General features: G+C 38.5%; 1 protein-coding gene across 1 annotated transcript in view; it reads left to right on the top strand.

Annotated features, from left to right (window-relative positions):
• SORBS2 (sorbin and SH3 domain containing 2) overlaps window positions 1-13,761 on the top strand; it is a 149,706-nt gene that overhangs the window by 12,554 nt on the left and 123,391 nt on the right. The window contains exon 2 of the mRNA XM_009277376.1: window positions 11,419-11,483. The gene's annotated coding sequence lies outside the window, so the exon portion shown is untranslated. The remainder of the gene's footprint in view (window positions 1-11,418; window positions 11,484-13,761) is intronic.

Raw genomic sequence — 13,761 nt, 5'->3', positions numbered from 1 at the left:
CCTTCAGACTTAATATACCCTCGTAGTTTCAGATCAGTAGTCTTAACCATGTGTATACACCATAGAGTGTTCATTGTAAGAATCCTCAGAGATGCACACTTTAACAGGATCTGCTTCCTGAGGAATAAAAATTAGATTCCAGTAGCATTTTTTAAATACTTCATACTGTTAACTTTTACAGCAGAAGATAAGGGTGGTATTAACAAATGATAATTCTAGCCTACTTGGGCCATTCTCGGTGGCCACTTTAACGTGTGAAAGAACAGTGTTGTCAAAGGGCCAGGCAGGTTCTGATGTTTGCCTGTGGTTGCCCTCTGAAGAAAGCTTTGCTGGTCTCTTTCCACAGGCAGGGACAAAACTTGAGGAAACTAGCTGTCCTCACCAAAAGTTAGCCAGAGTTACTTCCCTTCATGCCACTGTGTGGCCCACACAAACCTTTTTTTCCCTTTACCTCAGAAAGCACAGAAGGCTTGAAGATTCAAAGAAATCACTGTTTTGTGGTATATGCTGCCATGGCTGTCATGCAGAAAATACCATGTTTGCCTGGGCCCAAGCAACGATGTGAAGTTAAAATACGCAATATGAAACCTCCTTGCACCTATGCAAAACAGTTTTCTTGTATGTTTTACTATCTGGACATCTTTACTACTTGGACATCTTCAATCTGAGAGGCTTTTTCTACACTGTGGGGCAGGGTACTGCATGAGGTGCTTCGTGGCTGGCACATGGATCTGCAGCCGTAGTGGTGGGACCTGCCTTACCCCTCCATTTGCACATGTCTGGATGACGTGGGGACCAGAGCATTTCATGGAGAATATGCCCCATGCTGTAGAGACACAGTAACTTGGAGGCCAGGCTCTTCACTTTTCTTGAGCTATGGAATCCCTCTCACCTGAAGTCATTAATGACTTTCAATTAGTCCTAGAGTGTTTGGTTGGGTTTTTTTTAAAAAAGAAGCCTGTTACAAGGTTATACTTTATTTTTCTCTCCTGCCAAAGCTGTATCTGAATCTTCCCCTTTCCTCCAAATTTTTCACTCATGTTTCAAAAGTAATCATTCGTAATGTTGTTGAAGTTTTATCAGTAAAAGCTGGTTTTGCACAGTGTAGCTGCTTGTGCAATACTTTGAATGCTGCTCATTTCAGTGATAAGTTTATAACCTGATTTCATAAAAAGTTATGTTACACCAGTTAAGAAGGTGATGAACTCTAGCACTGGGATTAGAATGACTGGGAAGGCAGACACCTCTTCAGTAGTTCTTCTGCCAAAACAAGTCCATTATTTAACTATATCTTTTTTTCTTCCGCTGGGAGAATTTTTTTCCCAAAGGACTGTATTTAAGGAGATATACAGTAAGTTGGTTTTATATAGGGTGCATAGATTCCTTTGTTCTCTTCAGGTGGGATCTGGTTGGGTGCTGATGACCTCTACTGCTTGACCTACATATAAATAAAATCGCCAGCACAACTCCTTTCTCTCTTTCAGCACAGGCAGCACAAGAGCAGTGTACAGATAAAAGCAGTCACGAGGTACAGGATTGCAGAAAGTCAATAAAAGCACACTGGAGTAAGTAGAGAAGTCTCCCAAATAAACCACATCTTCCCACATTGTTGAAGTGCCCTGTTTTTTCTGCTGTAATTGTAAATTAAGAGTGATCACAGTGATTGTGTTTAATATGAAGTGCCTTCTTTAAGCTGCTCACCTGATCTCTGAGTGAACTAATATGATGGAAGAAAACCTGGTCTAGACAGTCATTTTACATCACTGCGCATTAAAAATCAGTAGACATGTGGTAAGCAACGGGATATTCATCACGCTAGGTAACAGATGATTGTCAGTTTTCCCAGTCCCCTGAGCGGAGATAAGTATCCATTTATTCTTCTGTCAAGGCAACTGTATACTGCCCCATATACTAGGTTAGTTACAAGGCTGCTATTTAGTCATAAATGTGGTCATTCTTATGCTGCTTCCTTAACAACAAAGTTCTAGCCAGCTTTTGTAGCAAATCATGAAATAGTTATGCAAAAACAGTCTTTAGCTGTATAGTTTCTTGATATACAGTTCACTAATGCAATAGTAGGTTAGCCATTGTTAAAAAAAAAAAAAATCACCACCATGCCTTCTACCACCCTAAAAACCAGAACAGGTTAAAAATGAAATTAAAAAAACAGAGATAGCAGTACGTTTCAAACCCCAAATTAAATTTTACTATGCAGCAAAAACTGGAGAACAAACATCCAAATTACTGTTTTGATAATTTTGCACTGGAGTTTTAAAAATCAAGAGTGTTCCTAGAATATAAAATATCCATAGCTTATGTGTACTTTTTGGAATCCCTTACACAGATTGGGTACATCTCAAGTTTTACTATACTTTAGCATGTTTATTAAACACTGAAGTGACTTCATATATTGACTTCACGAATCATCTTTAAAATAGTGTCAGATACTGAAAATCAAAACTTCTTAGACTTGCACTACGCATGCTGAATTTGCTTATTGACGTCAATTGTAGTAGTGTTTTCTGCTGCAGGCTTCAATCCTGGTGAGTTTAGAAACTTCGGATGCAATAAGTAGGAAATCTGGCATGTTCTGCAGTAGGTGAAAAGACTTAACATGAGCAATGACAGAAGAAAATATATACTGAAAATGTATTAATAATGTAAAACATCTGAAAACCAGCAAAGTAGAAGCAGTTTGGCAGTGTTGCTTTTGTTAAACCACAATACGGTACTAAAGATAGCGAAGGGAATTCCTCCAGTGTTGTTCGTGATTGTTTCTGCTAAGTTCTGCACAGGACAGTATCCATGCTGATTTGTATCCCGTCAGGATCTCGGGTGCATCTGGCAAGAGGGGATAGGCTCAGAGTTCATTGTGGAATCAGGCTGTCAGTAGTTGTTGTTGGGGGGGAGGGTTAGTGAAAACTAGCTTTAATTTTCAATTTTGGGGAGCAAAGAAAAAAACAAATTGCAACTCTATAGTGTAGACACCTACCTTGTGACTATCCTAGGGGAGGCCTGTTTTCTTACATGTTCCGGCATATAAACACCTACACTATTGTCCAAGAGATTGTCTCAGCCATTCTCTTCAAAAAAGGCTCATAAAATTAAAGATTTATTTTTTGTTAGATCCTGTGTCTTAAAGGCTAAAAATTAATTATATGCCTCCCTTCTTCATCTTGGTTTTATAAGTACTAATAATTACTTTCATTACTTTTTTATTTTAATACCTTATTTCACGTGTCAAGTGTGGCAGCTCTACTGATGTTGTAATAGCTTCTACCTTATGAATTCCTTTTTATTAGAGAATGTTTTTTTCAGATTGTTACCATTTATTAGCAAAACACCTTCCCGTATGAATTCCAGTGGTTATGCTTGTGTTCTGAGCTCTTGTTCATACCAGAATTCACAGCTCTGAAAGCTGCACCACATCTTGGATGTGTAGTCCTACTACAGTTGAGCTGCACATACACAAAATAACCATATAGCCTGCGCTCAGAGGCAAATGCATATGGATTCTCCTACGCAATGCAAGCTAGCTTAGCATTTACCCATTTCCAGCATTCCTGTCAGAAGATTACTAGCAAAACCAGCAATGCACTGGATTATTGTTAAAAGCAACAGTCTATCAGGGAAAGTGGAATAGGGAGGTAGATGCTGTCATTGTGAAATATTTTTTACTGTCTGTTAGAAAAGTACAGGTGTTCAGGGCGAACTAAGGCCAAGACTTTAAGTCCTCCTAAAGGAAATTTTCTGGCAGTACTTAAGTGATGTAAGAACTTGAAACCTATCATATTAACCCTTCAAAGAAATGTAAACTCTTCAAGAATCAGATTATAATGATAATATGCATTCAGGCTTGGGGCAGATGCACAGTAGGAATTTCAAAAGCATTAAAGCCTTGTTGTGGTTTAACCCCAGCTGGCAACTAAGCACCACACAGCCGCTCGCTCACCCTCCCCCCGGGGTGGGATGGGGGAGAGAATCGGAAGGGTAAAAGTAAGAAAACTCGTGGGTTGAGATAAGAACAGTTTAATAATTGAAAAAATAGAATAATAAATTGTAATGGAAAGTAAAACAATGAGAGAGAGAGAGAGAGGAACAAAACCCAGGAAGGAAAAATCAAACAAACAAAAACAAAGAGGTGATGCAACCACCCGCTGACGAAGCCCAGCCAGTCCCCGGAGCAGCAATCGCTGCCCCCCAGCCGACTCCCCCCAGCGTATATACTGAGCATGACATTGTATGGTATGGAATATCCCTTTGGCCAGTTTGGGTCACTGGCTGTGCCCCCTCCCAGCTTCTTGTGCACCTCCTCACTGGCAGAGTATGGGAAGCTGAGAAGTCCTTGACTTAGTATAAACATTGCTTAGCAGCAAGTAAAATATCGGTGTGTTATCAACATTGTTCTCATGCTAAATCCAAAACACAGCACTGTACCAGCTACTAGGAAGAAAATTAACTCTATCACAGCCGAAACCAGGACAAGCCTGTAACTCAAACCGTTGCAATGAGTGAAGATGCTTCTTGAAAAGGGACTGAGAATCCCATGAAGTACTGGTTTTAAAATTGTACACCTGAAATTCAGTATTTAAGCAAGACTCAGGTTGGACCCACTGAACTTTAGGCTCTTCACTAATGTGCCAGAATTGGGATTCCATATGTAGTCAACAGCAGCTCAGTCAGAAGGAAATTTGATCTGGAATGGGCTTAATCACTCCTTGGAACTGCCTATATGGCTTGCTCAAGTAAATAGGAGTTCCTAAGGAAATGATTCAAGTTTAAATAAGTGCAATGATTCTAGCCCTTAGTCTGTGTTGCCATCTTTTGTCATTTTGTGCACAAGTGTCTAATTCTGTCCCACAAAGTCTTGCTTCTGTATCTCCTGGTATTACTTGAGAGTTTCAGCTTTGTGTAGATATTCCAGTTGTCCCCTAATCAGAAGTTAGGTTAGCTTCAGGTACAGGAGATACAGTATTTCATTTTAATTTCTTTTTAAATTTTTATTTTTAAGTTTTTAACTGCCTTTGCCTAAATAGCTGATATTGGCAATACTGCTGAAATGTACTGTTTCTGGAATTGCTAGATGCATGCATTAAAATAAATTAGAACTCCTGCAGGTGTCTGATGAAACAATCTAGACTGTTTAGTTTAAACTAGTTTTAAGCACCCATTCTTGCCAGTATTACTTTACATAAGTGATTTAGGTTCTAATTTTCATCTATGGGCTCAGCTTGAGGGAGGAATGTTTGCCTCTGATTTTCTTCCTTGGTTGGCTGGAGGAAAATGTGCAAAATGTACCCACTTGGAAGGGTACAGGATTGAGTGCCCAAAATAAAAGTTCTCTCAGGCAGCACTAGAAGTCATGGAAGCATACGATGCTTCTCCCCTGGCATGACACCACTATGGAGTGTGTCTCGGGAAACCCTTTATCTAGGCAAGCTTGCAAATCCCTTCTGTGCTGGGGCCACCAACCAGTGCCAATTAAGATGCCAATTCTTTTTTTGATAGCTAGGAAATAAACTGTGTACAGATGAATACATTCCACAATTTGAAAAATTATGAATACTTTTAAGTGGGGAAGGCATCAGTAATTGTTCAAAATGAAAGGTTCTGAACCTGTGTGAGGTGTAAAATAACAGCAAAGGAACAGCTGTGAAATTAGCTTAACACATGACAGAATACTTTACGTGTTGCAATATATTTGACTTCAGGGTGCCAGAGCCATCCCTGGCAAGTGTTTAAAGCAGTATGTTAACAATTCTTTTGATAGAAGAGAGAGCTTCAGGCCTTGGAATGTCTTTCCCCACTGCCACCTCCACCAAGCAGTGCTGGCTACCCTAAATCCTGTGTGCCTGGCTTGGTTGAATGAACTTTCTAGTCCTAATGGTAACCTTCCTGCTCCTAAGGGAAACAGATGAATTTTCACAAAGCTAGAACAAAGCTTTTAATTTAAAAAAAAAGTTATGGAATGTTCTGTTTTTAAAGAAAATTCAAAAATCTTATTTATGCAATGGTAGAAGTCCTTTAAAAAGAAAAACTCCCTAATTTCCTGATTAAACAGAACACTGAAAATTGCAAGTGAGTGCTAAAATAACCATGCAAACTCCAAAATTTCTGAATTTTCACAAAGCTAGAACAAAGCTTTTAATTTAAAAAAAAAGTTATGGAATGTTCTGTTTTTAAAGAAAATTCAAAAATCTTATTTATGCAATGGTAGAAGTCCTTTAAAAAGAAAAACTCCCTAATTTCCTGATTAAACAGAACACTGAAAATTGCAAGTGAGTGCTAAAATAACCATGCAAACTCCAAAATTTCTTCCTTAATTAAAAAAATCAGCTGGCAAAACAGCTGAAAGTAACAAGGTATCTCTTCAGTTGTAAATGTGTAACCAAGAATAGAATATGTTGAGAAATTATTCTATGTATGAATACTTAGATTTCATTCCAAGTGGCCCAAGGGTGCTGAACGGCTTTTGGTTATCAGTTACAGTTTTTTGATAACAGGGATGTATCTAATGCAGTCTTCTGGAAAGCAACACAGTTTGCTAACTAATTTTCCCCTTTTAGAATCTCTTGATAGAGAAAAGACATTTTTTCCATGTTTGCTTATCTTTAAACAGAAATCACACCAGATTCTCAGAATTTTGCTTTTAAGTCAAGTGTTGTGATAAAAAAGTCTCTTGATCTGCAGCAGCATCTCAGAAGCAGAGAAAATCATTAGGTTTAATTAGGATCAAATATTTATTAAGCACTGGTAGATGAATTGAGTGCATTCAGTAATGGAGAAATTGTTTGTGGGTAATGTGCTGTAGTAGTAACATATGAGGCATGCATGACTGAATAAATCTGCACGGAGATTTTTTTCCTTGTGGATTGTTTTTCATCTAGAGTAGAGGTTTTATTTACATAGTATATCATTTTTCCATCATTCTTAGATATCTGAATCAAAATTTATTTTGAAAACTATCTTGTTAAATTGATAGATTAAGGTGCCTAAGAGTATTGTATCTCCTCATACATTCTTAAGTATCATTTTTCACCTGTAGTAAATGCAAGAATGGGGAAATCGGTGAGATGATGAGAAATGGGTTTACCCATGAAGAGCTTGTGTGCTGCATTTTTAGTGTCCAAGTATAGTAGTCTCTGATAATGAACCAAACAAGAAGCATCTAAGAACCCAGGTAAGAAAACTAAATATGAATTATAGCCTAGGCTTTTTGTATTATAGCCTATTGGCTAAATTCTGTCCCTTATTGTTAAGACATGTTGCTTGTTGATGTACTAGAAATCAGTCACTCTTGAGAATAAAACTTTGTTCTATAACTTCAAGATGTGACCTTAAATGTTTACAACAAACTCTGTTGTTCTCTACTTACTGAGGGCTGGAACTATCACTCTAGTTCAGAATTGTCTCATTTTCAAGCTACATTGCTTTGTTGCATCTTTAGTAGAGACAAATAGATAAAATCAAGTGTAGAGGAACAAAATGGTATGGATAAGCTGAATGGAGGAAATGCTTCAGCCAGCAGTGGTCTGGACATACTCATCAGCTGTATAACATTCTCTAGATGGATGTCAAATCTTTACCTATGTTACAAGATTTCAGAAGGAAGAATTGCAGTCAGTTTTTTGTGTCGAGTCTTAGTTCTAGAATAGTATCTCTAGACTCGTAACAGTAAGCAGTGATCATAGGGCAATCTGACTTCTTTTTAAAAAGAAATTTCAAAATTAGGGCTGACCTTTTCCAAAAATCAAGAAGCACTGCTCAAGGGGAATTGGTTTCTGTGCTTAGTCTCCAAACCCCAAAGAAATTATCTTTGCAAACTAATGAAGATAAAATTAAGCATTGTAGCCTGTGGCACCCCCTTCAAAGCTTTAAATGTAAATGGAAGGGTTGGAATTAGGACAGCTATTTTCTGGCTATATTTTTCTAATGGTGCTTAGTATACTACTGAAGCTATAGAAAGCAGTTGTTTCTGTCCCTCAAAAATTGTTGAGGAACAGTGGAAGGAGGAAGCTGTTTGAGAGTGGCCTGATGGCTGTGAGTGCAGCATGTTGATGGCATTTCAGTTTCAGTATCTTAGTCATCATTAAAAAGATAATGGGGTAGTTTCATCCCTGCTAGTAGTGATGAGTTCAAAAACTAGAGGATCCACACATGAAAGACACTGAAGTGCTAGCTGTTAAGATCTTCTCTGGGTAACACCTACGTTTGAAAACAACCCACACTGATCAGTGCTTGTGATCCCAACAGCAGCCCTGTTCAGCATTTAAGTAAAGAGTGAGAAGATACTGCAGTTTTTCAAGTTTAATAAGGGCACTGTAATGTAAGTGCTATCTTTGGATGGACCAATGCATACAAACCCTTAGATGTTTTCTCACTGGGTAAATGCTTTGTGTGGTCTGTGACACCAGCCTAGCTGTTTGCGTTCAGATTCCCCAAACGCATGCAGTCTGGTAACTAATTTAGCACAAGGATAGGCATAATATTAGCACAAGGTGATTGGAAGCAAGCCAGAATAAAAGTGCTTGGCAGTGTTAAGTCACTGAGGATTCTTTATGTTAACTAGGTATTCCAGGTGCTCAAGAAACCCCAACCCAAGTTTTTGTGTAGTGCTTTTCATCCTGTTGTGTCTGATTCCTGAGTGCTTTCCAGTTAATTGCATTAACTTTCTCCTAGTGTACTAGGCTAGTGACATTAAGACCTCCTCAGAACGAAACCAGGTCAAATAAGGTAATTGCTAAAGAAAAAATGGGTATGGGAAATTTTTTGTGGCTCTTGAGGGATATTTCCAAGAAGTGTTTTGTCACAGAATGGGAATGTTTTTATTAAGTTTTATACAAATATTATTCTACTTGGCAAACTCTACCTGAGATACAGCAGATACCTGCTTTGTAACTTAGTAGTGATGCCACTCAAAACAGGGTTTGGGAGTTTGTCAAGGAGACAAACTAAGAAAATGCAGAAGCTGCATGAGTGCTGGTAGTAGGGGTAGAGATTTGTGTGTGGAAATTTTCATTATATCTAGGGATAGCATTTGGGTAATACAAAATAGCAGTTACTCAGAAGCTTGCCACCTCTTCCAAGCCTAGGCAAATATTTCATGGTTCCTGGTGTCATAGTCAAGATTTACGGCCAAAAGGTGCAGAAACAGGAATTCATTCATAGAATCATAGAATGGTTTGGGTTGGAAGGTCATCTAGATGACCTTTAAATGTCATCTAGTCCAACCCCCCTGCAATGAGCGGGGACACCTTCCACTAGATCAGGTTGCTCAAAGCCCCATCCAACCTGACCTTGAATGTTTCCAGGGATGGGGCATCTACAACCTCTCTGGGCAACCTGTGCCAGTGTTTCACCACCCTCAGCATAAAAAATTTCTTCTTTATATCTAGTGTGAATCTACCCTGTTTTAGTTTAAAACCAATACCCCCTTGTCCTATTGCAACAGACCCTACTAAAAAGTCTGCCCCCTTCTTTCTTATAAGCCCCCTTTAAGAACTGAAAGGCTGCCATCAGGTCTCTCCGGAGCCTTCTCTTCTCCAGGCTTAACAACCCCAGCTCTCTCAGCCTGTCCTCATGAGAGGTGTTCTATCCCTCTGATCATTGTTGTGGCCCTCCTCTGGACCCGCTCCAACAGGTCCATGTCTTTCCTGTGCTGAGGGCTCCAGAGCTGGATGCAGTACTCCAGGTGGGGTCTCATGAGAGCAGAGTAGAAGGGCAGAACCACACCCCTCAAGCTGCTGGCCACGCTTCTTTTTATGCAGCCCATATTGTTAGTCTGTCAATGTTTTAAGTTCAGTCAAAATAGGTCAGTGCAAAGCCTGTTGCTTTTTACAAGTAATGGCAAGAATTTTATTTACTGGGCTACTCTGGACCTGGCAAGACAGGCATAGAAATGTGAGGTTTCCTGTGGCTTGTCTACCATCTTCAGTTTTGGGATGAAGGACCTATTAGGAGACGCCTCAAATCTGAGAATTTGTGTGCATCTGGAAGCTACTCCTTTTGGAGCTGCTGGTTGCTTAATGCTATGTACAGCCAGATTCCCTTCCCTTTCATGTTTACCAAAGTGACTCTCATAAGAGACTTTCTTTGTCGAGTATGTTTGTTATTGATTTCCTAATTCCTTCTTATCAACACTTGGTTATGAAGCCTCCAGTTCTCTCAGTGGTTTTGGGAACAGTTCATTTCTAATTAACCTTTCAACTGAAACTTGTTCTCTTTATAGCAAACTTCAGATTGCTGTGATCAGCAAGAAGATCGCTGTTCAGGACAGTAGTTCTGAGGGAAGCTTAGTTACAGACCTTATACACTTACTTTTAAAGCTGACTTACAGGATGCATTACTGTATTGACCTTTAAAGAGAATTTAAGTTAAAGATATACAATTTTTACCAAGGAGAAAAAAAAATACAAAATACTATCAAAAAAGAACTTTTAAGTAGAATTATGTACACATAAATAACACTGAGATTGTTGTTACGGTGAAAGTGCCCTTTAGTAGATAATAGTAATGTTTTCTTTCACCATTTAAAAAAACCCAAAAAACCAAAAAAAACATACTGGAACCGCACAGTCTGTCAAGCAAATACTATATGCCTATGTAAAATTAAGAGGAATTGTCTTCTCCACATTTGTGAACATACTTTTCTCTCTTCTATGTGGGAAGAGTCTGTGTTAAAGTTTCTGACACAGCAGCCTTAGGACCAGAAAAATGTGAGAACTAAGACCTCTGTAGAACTGAAAGAAGACTTGTCAATTTTTTCTGCAGGAATGTCTTTTCGTTTAGAAATACAGACTTAATATCATCCCTGCCCAACAGCTGCTGCTTAAAAACTCCACACTGAGGACAGCAGCTGAACTACTCACACTCTGTAGACTAAATTGGAATAAGCGTGTCTGATGAGCATCTGAGAATGATAGCTGGAAGGCAAAACTCATGACAGCTGGACCAGTGAATATAAAGACACTCATGCTTAGTGTTCTGCAGAGACCAGCACTTGAGGTCCTGGTGAGTAGATAGGGATCATAGAAGCATACAGAATATTTGTCAAGACACGGGATGCATTTTCAAAGATGGCCTATAATTATACACACCATTTCATGTATGTGATACTAATTGCATACATAATTTCTGGCATGCTGGTCCTCATGTTTACCCAAGTACGGAATTTACATGTGACTTTTCTTTGTGTGTATGCAAATTTTATCACTTACTTCAACACACAATCATCTGAAAAACAGTGAGGGCACATTGTTGTATGTACCAGGGTGTACTCATCTATGAGCTGGGTCAAGGCTGTCCCGAAAGCATACCCAACTATAACAACCCAGGAAGGGTATGTGTTTTGGTTATGAAAGAAATTCTTGGACAAAATATGGTGGTCAAACCATAATGTTTTAAATTATTTTTTCTGAGTTCTTGTGTATTCCAGAAAGAGTATCTCAGATACTGCATTGATTTAAAGCAGATTCTTCAACTAGGTATTGGTAATATTCTGTACAACTCAATGTGGCTAATGAAGCACTGCATGCTACCTTCGGGGCTATAGCTATGGCTTGGCGTAAAAATATGACCTTGACATGCTTTGAGCTGCACGATGAACTAGTCAATAGGAAATGACTATGGTTTGTAATCCTATATAGTCACAGAGACATTATGTTCCCAAACACAAAGAGAAATAAAAGCTGAAGAGTAAAGTGACTTACTATTTTTAAAATGTCCAAGTAAACAGTACAATTCCATTTGCTACTGTACAAAATACCCTTTGTTGGCAAGTTATGTATAAATTGAGATGATCGGACAGTCCTTTGAAGTGATTAATGGAATAGACTCAATCATATGCTAGATATTCTAGTAAAACTTGATTCTGGCAAGATACAGTTCGGTTGAAATGCCTTTTACCTTTGTGGGATAACTTCCTGGTCATCTCAAAGGAGGCTGCTTCAAATTTTGGGGAAAAGAGCAACTTTGATGTTAAAAATTGAGGCCTATATCTGTCGTAGTTTTGTTCATAATTTACAATAAACAATGGGAATAACTCTGGAGTAGTGCATTAACTTTTTATTTCTGTTTTTCTTGTGAAAAATGCTGACTCATTGTAAAACTTTAAAACTGTTTGAAACGGTCTTTTTACAAGTTCAGTTCTGAGATACTTTTGCAGATCATATGGATAGTTTTGGAATAGAATATATTGATCTTTTTAAGTATGCCTCTGTTGCAGGAATGACAGGGTAATACATTAATTGTGATGGAAATATGTCATTTTAAACAAAATTCTTGACGCCACAGTATGGTTTATAGCTGAATTAACTTTAAACTCTTAGCACTCAAAAGTTATATAGGTCAAGAAGGTAAAGACAATAGACTTTTTTAAACACTTGCCTCTATTTACATGCCTCCCTTCAGCTTGTGTCAATGATTTTGATTCTTAATCTCCTTTTCAAACTAGTACATCAGTCAAAAAAAAAATCCAGAGGTGAAATCTTTCTCCATGTGTTTCTTGTCTCTATTTCAGAATTGAATGTGTATTTTGACCTTAGCTGTGCTGTTAGTTGAGATCTTGGAGTTTGTTACAGTAATAGGTAATGTCTGTGGGTTTTGCTGCTGTTTTAAGTGTGCTACTCCTCACTGCCTTCTGGGTGGAAGCTTTAGGTCTGTGCTTTTTCTTGGCAGACATTGGTTTCAACTCTTCTGCCCGACTGGATGCATTTGAGGAGCCATTAGGGATAACTGTTGAGCTTGTGTAGACTTCTGTTACTTTCCCAGAGAGTGCTACAGCAGCAGAGCTCTACCAGGGCTCTTACTATACTACTGCACTTATATCCCATTATGTGAAGTTAAATATGCTCTTAAATGTTTCCTGGTCTCAATAGGGTGCAGAACTAGCCCAAGAATATACAAATCTGTCCAAAATCTCTACAGGCCTCTTCATCAGCTCTTTCCTCAGTCTTCTTTTTGTCTTAGATAAGGCTTGATGTCTGGTATCCCCCTTTTATAACAATCTGGCTTTTCCAATGTGTGATGTCATTCACTCTTTAGCAAACTTTTTACTGATTCTCCTCTTTCTGAGATCTTTTTTCTAAAAAAGCAGCCATTCTCAGTTATTCTCTTCACCAGTTCACTATTACTTTGACATTTTTTTCATCACTTTTCTCTCTCAGCAGTTTAGAGGCAGAAGAGAGGTTAATGCTGAGTTTAACCATCCCATGAGATTTGATTGCTCTCACCTGAGTGGGAGCCATCAAGTGTTAGTTATTGTGTGTTATCCCTGGTCTGGAAGATATATGACATGTTAACTCATTCTGTGCTGTAAAAGTGTTAAAACCTCAATTAGAGTTCATAATTATATCCAGAGATTTCCCTAAGGCGGCTGGAGAGTTTTAGTTTCTTTTCTCCGATGCTATGCTACATGTGTCTTTGTCTTCTGAATAAAAATACCATGTACATCATAATAGCTAAATCATGACCATGGTCCTGATCTTTCAGGCAAGTCTGATGTTGGTATGCTGTGTATAGATTTATTACACTGCTTATATGCATGTTTCCCTCGGAAAATGTTTATAAATGTTTTATATACTTAGAATTACAGGATGCATGTAGATGCTGTAGTCATATAGAATCATAGAATCATTAGGTTGGAAAGGACCTTTAAGATCATCAAGTCCAACCGTTAATCTAGCACTGCCAAGTCCACCACGAAACTATGTCCCTAAGCACCACATCTACACGTCTTTTAAATACCTCCAGGGATGGGGACTC

This window comes from Aptenodytes forsteri, unplaced genomic scaffold (genome assembly GCF_000699145.1).
Source record: "Aptenodytes forsteri isolate BGI_AS27 unplaced genomic scaffold, ASM69914v1 Scaffold65, whole genome shotgun sequence".
Lineage (NCBI taxonomy): Eukaryota > Metazoa > Chordata > Aves > Sphenisciformes > Spheniscidae > Aptenodytes > Aptenodytes forsteri.
This window is presented reverse-complemented; position numbering and strand designations above follow the sequence as displayed.